Source organism: Oryctolagus cuniculus, chromosome 18, assembly GCF_051225735.1.
Source record: "Oryctolagus cuniculus isolate XC-2025 breed Fujian yellow rabbit chromosome 18, ASM5122573v1, whole genome shotgun sequence".
NCBI classification, from domain to species: domain Eukaryota; kingdom Metazoa; phylum Chordata; class Mammalia; order Lagomorpha; family Leporidae; genus Oryctolagus; species Oryctolagus cuniculus.
Window position 1 is genome coordinate 26,428,459 of NC_142884.1, and position 8,150 is coordinate 26,436,608.

Below are 8,150 nucleotides of genomic sequence, written 5' to 3' on the forward strand. Positions count from 1 at the left end.
TTTATGTCATTTGGGGAGTGAACCAGCAGATGGAAGATCTAACTCTCTATCTGTAACTCTGCCTTTCAAATAAATAAATCTTTTTTTTTTCTTTCTTTTTTTTTTTTTTGACAGGCAGAGTGGACAGTGAGAGAGACAGACAGAGAAAAAGGTCTTCCTTTGCCGTTGGTTCACCCTCCACAGCAGAGAGCTGGCCTGGAAGAGGGGCGACTGGGACAGAATCCGGCGCCCTGACCGGGACTAGAACCCGGTGTGCCGGCGCCGCTAGGTGGAAGATTAGCCTAGTGAGCCGCAGCACTGGCCTCAAATAAATCTTTTTAAAAAAAAAGGAATCTGGGGAAATGTTTCTCAAATAAAGTTTACAGAGAACAAAATTAAAAGGCTTCTAAACAAAGGTCAGGGTCAGACATTTGTATTGGGTGTTGGGTTCGTGCATAATTATTATTAATTATTATGAGTAATCAACGAGTCGATAAATTATAAATAATCAATGAGTCAAAAACACAGTCATGAGAGTGTGTCATGAACGAAGGTTAATGGAGAATCCAATTCATTCAAATTAATTAAGCATTTATATTGAGAGTTTTTTGTTTTTGTTTTTGTTTTTTGCTTACCAATAAAAAAGGCAAAAGCGAGCCGTCCGACACGCACCATGTCTGCCAGAGTGTGGGAAACGGGGCCCCCGCAGCTGCGTCAGCGCCGCAGGCAGGTCTAGCGGCTTCCCTGGGGACGGCCAGAGGGGTCGCAGCAGCAGGCGCTGAGCCGGGGGCGGGAGGGGGGTCGCGCACACGTACATCCAGGAGCTACGAGAAAGCAGCAGTTGGATACAAGGCCCTTGTCTCTGAGGGTCCGTGGTGGAATGAGAAGGCCATGCCAAGATGGCCGCTGGCAAGAGAGCGTCAGTTACTAGGAATGGCTTCCGACACCCCCTGGGAAACCACCGGGCAATGGAGCCTGCCTGGCAACGGGCTGTGATTGGATGGCTGTGGAAACCACCTGGCAACGGAGCCTGCCTGGCAACGGGCTGAGATTGGTTAGGGCAAAGACCGCCCCTTGACCGGATTGGCTGCCTTGGCTATTTAAGCTGCTGTACCAACTGCAGGCTGCACGCCTCTGGCGCGCTTTCAGGTGACTCCCGGGGTCTGTGTGGTGACTCCACACCTCTTGCCCCCATCGCACTCCTCCTCTCAACGAATCCACAGTAACAAGGGTCCACTCCACAGAGCTCCCTGCCCCACTCGGCCTGACCATGCATGTGGACTGAGACACCAAGCCAGGCCAGGCCAGGCTAGGCCGGATGCAGGATTTGTGCCACTGTAAGGGACTGAGAGCCCTGAAATTCTTACTGGGTTGGGGAAGGTTCCACATACAAGAGATTATCTTCATTCATCCCTTCCACTGGCCACCAGAAGCAATCCCGACACCCAGTGGATCACCAGCCCAGCCCACAACTCAGAGGTGGGTGGGCTGACATCTGTAGGCTTCGCGAATCATGGCCTTGCACCGGCCCAGGGGGCCCCTCCCTGCCGCGGCACTGCGGCTGGCTCTTGCTGTGCAGCCTGGACTTAAAGTACAATAATGTTTGAAGGCTTACGTGGTGCAGTGTCTTGTTTCTAATAAGGCAGACTTTGTCTTTACCTTATTAGAGAGTTATAGATCTGCGTTTAAAACATGCTGTGTGATGATAGGTGTAAAAGAAATTCTTCGAAAGATTTTTTAAAAAGTTAAAAAGAGAAAGGTCATGAGATGGGGACCCCAGCTGCAGTCAGAGTGAAGGGCGGGGGGAAGGAGAGAATTAAGGGGAGAGCTTCCAGTGGATCAAAACGATTCCACCTACCTTAGGGTTCCAGACGGAAGCCTGGGGACACGGACAGCAATATGACCTCGTATGACCTCCGCATGCGGATATGGTGAGAAGGCAGCCACTCCCAATCCAAGGAGAGAGCTCACGGGAAATCAACCCTGCCGGCAACTTGATATTGAGTTTCCAGTCTCCAAAGCTGTGAGAAAACAACTTTCTGTTAGTTAAGCCCTCCACTCTGGTATTTTGTTCTGTGTTCCCCCTACTCACTGACTGATGTAAACTGTAGCCATTTTTACACCTAATCCCACAGAAATAGATGGCTTTGGAGTTTAACGGCTGAATGTGTTAGGGAAAGAGAAGAGAGCGCCACCAAACCACCACCGTCCCACACAGGGTGACTGTGGAGCACCCAGAGCCCTGTCTCCCGGAGCAGGAACAGCAGAGCCTTCACGGTAATGGAAAGAAAACAGATTTAGCTAAACAATCCAGTCCGTCACAGAGCAGATAATAACAATAACAATAACAAGCCTCTCAGGAATGGGAGGGATCAAATACCTGCAGTGGCTACAATATGTTGTTGTGCCCAGATCCTTAGATCCCCGCAGAGACCCCCAGAGAGTCTATCACACCGAACTGCAAAAGCAAGGTTTATTCGGGAGTACAAGCCGCGACAGGGACCCCATCCAACCAGCCAGCCAAGCAGAGGCAGGAGTGAGGCCCCATCTTTGGGAGAGTTTTTAAAGGAAAAATGGCTACATCAGCAGGAAAAAAGTTACATACAGCACAGAAGCTCTGGGTGCAGGGAGTTGAGTTACAGGGGGGCTTACAGCACGGAAGCTCTGGGCGCAGGGAGTTACTTTGTTTAGTAATCTCTGTTGTGCTGTCCTTGGTCTACAGAGCTAGCTGTCCCTGGTAAGCTTTGATATCTCCGGAATGCCTGAATGCCTGCTTTTACAAGGACCCAGGTCTGCTATGGGAAATGGAGGCTGCTTTTTTGTTTTGTTTTGTTTTAAAATGGAGTCATTTTGGCTCTTCAGCGTCAACTGGTATGTTCAGTTTTCCAACATAAATATTTGTGAAAATACAAGGCATGCAAAGAAACAAGGGAGATATGAGTCACACACTGGGAAAAGAAGAGGAACAAAAGATACTGCCTGTGACAGTGACTGTAAGTCCGATTCATCAGGGGAAACAATACTTCAAAGTAGCGATTACTAGTATGTTCACAGAGCTAAAAGTCACCATGGTTAAAATGTAAGGGAACAGGTACTGGCAGTGTTGCATCAAATAGAAATTATCAGCAGAAACAGGAACTTCAAAAAGGACAAAATGAAATTCTGGAGTTGAAAAGCACACTTAATGAAATAAAAAATTGACTACACGTTCTCAATAGTAGACTTGAACTGGGAGAAGGAACAAGCAAATTTGAGGATAGATCAATTGAGATTATGAATGCCAAAGAACAAACAGTAAAGTTTACGAGGGAGATAAACAGAGCCTTGGAGACATGTGAGAGACCATACACACTGTCGAGGAGATGAACTTGAGAAGGTGAAGTTATCACGTTCCCTGCCTTTTGTCTCCGTATCTCTATGGTAACTGGTGTCATGGTAACCGGCAGGTCCATCTGCCTGGCAGGCTGCCCGCCATCTGTTATGTAATGGTTTGGCTCTGGGCCACTACTGTCTATAAACCCACATAAGCAGCTGGGCGGCATGGCTAGATGTGGCTGTGCGGCTGTGTGTCGGTGTCTGTGTGTGTGTCTGGACACAAAGGTGGCTATCTCCTGTGGGCTCACTGCAGTTGGGGGCAAGTGGCTGTCCCTTGTGATTTTCTCACCACCACTGTGAGTAAAGGAGATACAAATGGACAAATGGCTCCGAGTTCTTCTCTGCCCTGTTGGAATCTGGATCTGCTTGTACTGGGTCCCAAGCCCCAGGCATACACATGTAATGATAGTACTGAGAAAGGAGAGATAAAAGAACAAGAATTTTAAAAAATTATAAAGGCTAAAAACTTTCCAGGCTGGCGCTGTGGTATAGCAGGTGAGGCCACTGCCTGGGGTGCCAGTATCCCATATGGGTACCAGTTCTAGTCCCAGCTGCTCCACTTCCAATCCAGTTCTCTGCTATGGCCTGGGAAAGCAGTGGAATATGGCTCAGGTCCTTGCACCTTTGTGGGGTACCCGGAGGAAGCTCCTGTCTCCTGGCTTTGGATTGGCGCAGCTCTGGCCATTGCAGCCATTTGGGGAGTGAACCAGCGGATGGAAGACCTCTCTGCCTCTCTGTAAATCTGCCTTTCAAATAAATAAATAAATAAATAAATCTTTTAAAAAAAGAAATAAAAATCTCTCCAAATATGTTGAAAACCAATACATACAGAAAGCTCAATGAAATCCATTCAGGATTAAGTTCAAAGGGATCCACAGAGGCATCATAGTTTTAAAAAAAAAAAGCCAAAAATCAAAGACATGAGCACATTTGGAAAGTAAGAGAAGAATGGTGCATTTACCAGGAAAACTGCCCTAAGATCTACAGCTGACATCTCAACAGACGCAATGCAGGTCACGAAACGTTTAGGATAATGTATTCAAAATGCTCAAAGCACGAAAGAACCCATCAACCAAGCAGTAGTCCTAACTGTATATACCTTATGCTACATCTATAATGCAGTAAAGCTTTATTTCAGCAATAAAGGCAGCAGTGGGCATTTAGCTTGGCAGTGGGATTTAGCCCATGCCCATGTTCCATGTCTGAGCACTTGAATTTGACTCCCAGTTTCAGCTCCAGACTCCAGGTTCCTGCAAATGCAGATCCTGCACATCAGTAGTGATGGCTCAAGTACTTGGATCGCTGCCACCCACAGGGAAGACCTGGATTGAGTTCCCGGCTCCCGGCTTCAGCCCCAGCCTAGCCTCGGCTATTGCGGACTTCTGGAGAGTGAACCAGTGAGAGAAGTGTTTCTCTCTCTCCCTCTCCCTCTCCCTCTCTCCCTCTCTCCTTCCCCTTCTCATTCCCTCCCTCTCTCTTTCCCCACCTTTGAAATAAATTAAGTTAAAGACCTGCCACGTTTTCTAAAAAAAAAAAAACAACCCCGAGATGAGTTGTTGAAAGCAGACCTGCCTTACGAGAAACACTAGCAGTAATTCTTCAGGCTGAAACCACGCGACCCAGGCTGTATTCAAATTCCCACGGGAAGACAAAGAGCGCAGGAAAGATAGAGAGATCCTACCCACTGGTTTACTTCCCAAATGCTCAGAACAGACAGAGCTGGGCCAGGCCAACAATGGGCGCCCAGAAATCAATCCAGGCCTCCCCCATGGGTGCCAGGGCCCCAAGAACTTGAGCCATCACCTGCTGCCTCCCAGGGTGCACATAAGCAGGAAGCTGGAATAGGAGTGGAGCAAGGATTTGAACCCAGGCACTTCCATATGGGATGCAAGTTTGCTATTAAGAGTCTCAAGCAGCATCTTAATAGCAATGCCAAACACATGGCCCTGGATTTTGGTAAGAGTGCTAAGACTGTTCAATGGGGAAAAATCTTTTCAACAAATGGTTCTGGGACAACTAACAGTCACAGGAAAAAGAATGAAGTTTGGCTCGTATCTTGCACCATTTATAAAAATTCATTCAAAGTAGATCAATGATCTAAATGTGAGAGTTAAAACTGTAAAACTCGTAGAAGAAAATGTAAGAGTAAACCATCATGACTTTGGAGTGGGAAAAATATTCTCAGGTATGACAACAAAGCACAAACAAAAGAAAAAATAGACAGACTGTATCAGAATGAAAAACTTTCTAACTTCAAAGGCTATCATAAAGAAATTGAAAGGTGGGGCTGGCATTGTGGCACAGTGGGTGTGATGCAGGCATCCCATATGGACACCAGTTCAAGTCCTGGCTTCTTCACTTCTGATCCAGCTCCCTGTTAATGGCCTGGGAAAAGCAGAAGAGGATGGACCAAGTGTTTGGGCCCCTGATACCCATATGGGAGACCCTGATGGAGTTCCTCTCTTCTGGCTTTGGCCTGGCCCAGCCCTGGCTGTCGTGGGCATTTGGAGAGTGAACCAGTAGATGGAAGATCTGCCTCCCTCTCTTGGTCACTGTGCATTTCAAATAAATAAGCAAACCCTTTTTAAATAGACAAAAGATTTGAATCAGTATTTCTCCAAAGACATACAAATGGCCAATTTGCACACGAAAAGATATTGGGCAGCATTAATCATCAGGGAAATGCAAATAAAAACCAGAATGATATACTATTTCACCCTCACTATGATGGCTAGAATCAAAAGCCAAATAGGGACCACATTGTAGCTTAGTGGGTTAAACTGTTGCCTGCAATGCTGGCATTCCATAAGGGTACCAGTTTGAGTCCCAGTTGCTCCACCTCCAATCCAGCTCCCTGCTAATGCGCCTTGGAAGGCAGCAGATGGTGACCCTAGTCCTCGGCCCCTGACACCCCATGGGAGACCCAGATGAATCTCTTGGCTCTTGGTGTCAACCTGGCCCATCCCTGGTTGTTGTGGCCATTTGGGGAGTGAACCAACAGAAGCTCTGTCTTTCCTTCTCTCTTTGTAACTCTGCCTTTCAGATAAATAAATATTTTTTAAAAGCCAAATAATAGCAAGTGTTGGTGAGAACATGCAGAAATTAGAACCTTCAGCATTGTTGGTGGGAATGCAAAATGGTACAGCAACTTAGGAAAGCAGTCTTTTAGTTCCTCAAACTCTTAAATACAAAGCTACCATATGACCCAGCTTAAGGCACATCCCCAAGAGAACTGAAAGTCTATCCATATCAAAACTCACACCTGAGTGTGGCATTATTCAGAAGGGCCAAAAAGTGGAAAGAACCCACTTGCCCATCAGCTGATGAATGGATAAAAAACGTGGTGTATGCAAGTAACGGAATATTATTTGATCATAAAAACATGCATGCTAAACATGGATGAACTTTGAAAGCATTATGCTAAGTGTTATATGATTCCATTCATGTGAATTGTCCACATAAGCAAAGTCATAGAGGCAGAAAGTAGATTGGGACTGCCTGGGGCTTGGGAATTGGAGAGGAGCAGCTGGTAACTGAATATTAAATCTCTAAATATAAAATTAAAATATATAAAATATAAATATATAAATATAGCCTAAATATTTCATATAAATATATAAATATAGCCTAAATATTTCATATAAATATATAAATAAAAACATAAATCTCTAAATATAGAAATCTCTAAATCTTGCCCTGGTGATGGTTTTATATATGCATGACTCTGATACAAACCACCAAATTGTATTCTTCAAGTGTGGAAGTGATATTGTTATAGGAACGATACCACAAAGCTATAAAAAGGAAAACAAAAAATTTAACAATAAAAATGGGGCACAAATACAGATCTAAAATATTAAAAGAACAGCAAAGGACAAACGAACCTTTCCAGGAAGAAAACTGCAGATCCAAATGGTCTTACTGGTGCGTTCTATCAAATATAAAAGACAGACATTTCATCAGTGTGACGCATACTCTTTGAGGTCATGGAGAAGGTAATTTTTCCTAACTCATTCTAGGTGACCACCAAAATCCTAACGCCAAGAAAAGAATACAACTACCAGAAATAAAAGGTGAATTTAGCAAGGTACCAGCGTAAATACATCTACATATATATTTGTGATATATATATGTGTGTGTACACACACACGTGCACACAAGTATTGTATACATGAGTACCAAAAATATATCCATGCATGAGAGAGCTTCAAAAAGTTCATCATCCGAGTCCCTGGCTTCACATCCTGGCTCCACGTTTGAGCCCAACTTCCTGTTGATGCACATCTTGGGAGGCAGCAGGGACTTGGATCCCTGTCACCCACATGGGAAACCTGATTGAATTCTGAGCTTCCGGCTTGGCATGGTCCAACTCTGGCTGCCATGAGCATTTGGAGAGTGAACCAGCAGAGAGAGGATGTCTGTCAGGGGCTGGGGCAGTGGCACAGCGGGTTAAAGCCCTGGCCTGAAGTGCTGGCATTGCATACAGGTGCTGGTTCTAGTCCCAGCTGTTTCTCTTCTGATCCAGCTCTCTGCTATGGCCTGGGAAAACAGTAGAAAATGGCCCAAGTCCTTGGGCCCCTGCACCCATGTGGGAGACCTGGAAGAAGCTCCTGGCTCCTGGCTTCGGATCGGCGCAGCTCCGGCCATTGTGGCCATTTGGGAGTGAATCAGTGGATGGAAAATCTCTCTGCCTCTCTACCTCTCCCTGTAACTCTGTCTTTCAAAATAAATAAAATAAATATATAATAAAATAAATTCAAAATAAATAAAATAAGATAAATCTTGGAAAAAAAGAT

At 45.4% G+C, this 8,150-nt stretch overlaps 1 long non-coding RNA gene across 1 annotated transcript; it reads right to left on the reverse strand.

The window, feature by feature from the left end:
• Positions 1-617: 617 nt before the first annotated feature.
• Positions 618-2,607, reverse strand: LOC127482775 (uncharacterized). The gene is made up of 3 exons (XR_016224697.1): positions 2,360-2,607; positions 1,838-2,000; positions 618-803 (listed from the first exon to the last, which is right to left on the reverse strand). It is a non-coding gene; the product is annotated as an uncharacterized LOC127482775 (long non-coding RNA).
• Positions 2,608-8,150: the final 5,543 nt, after the last annotated feature.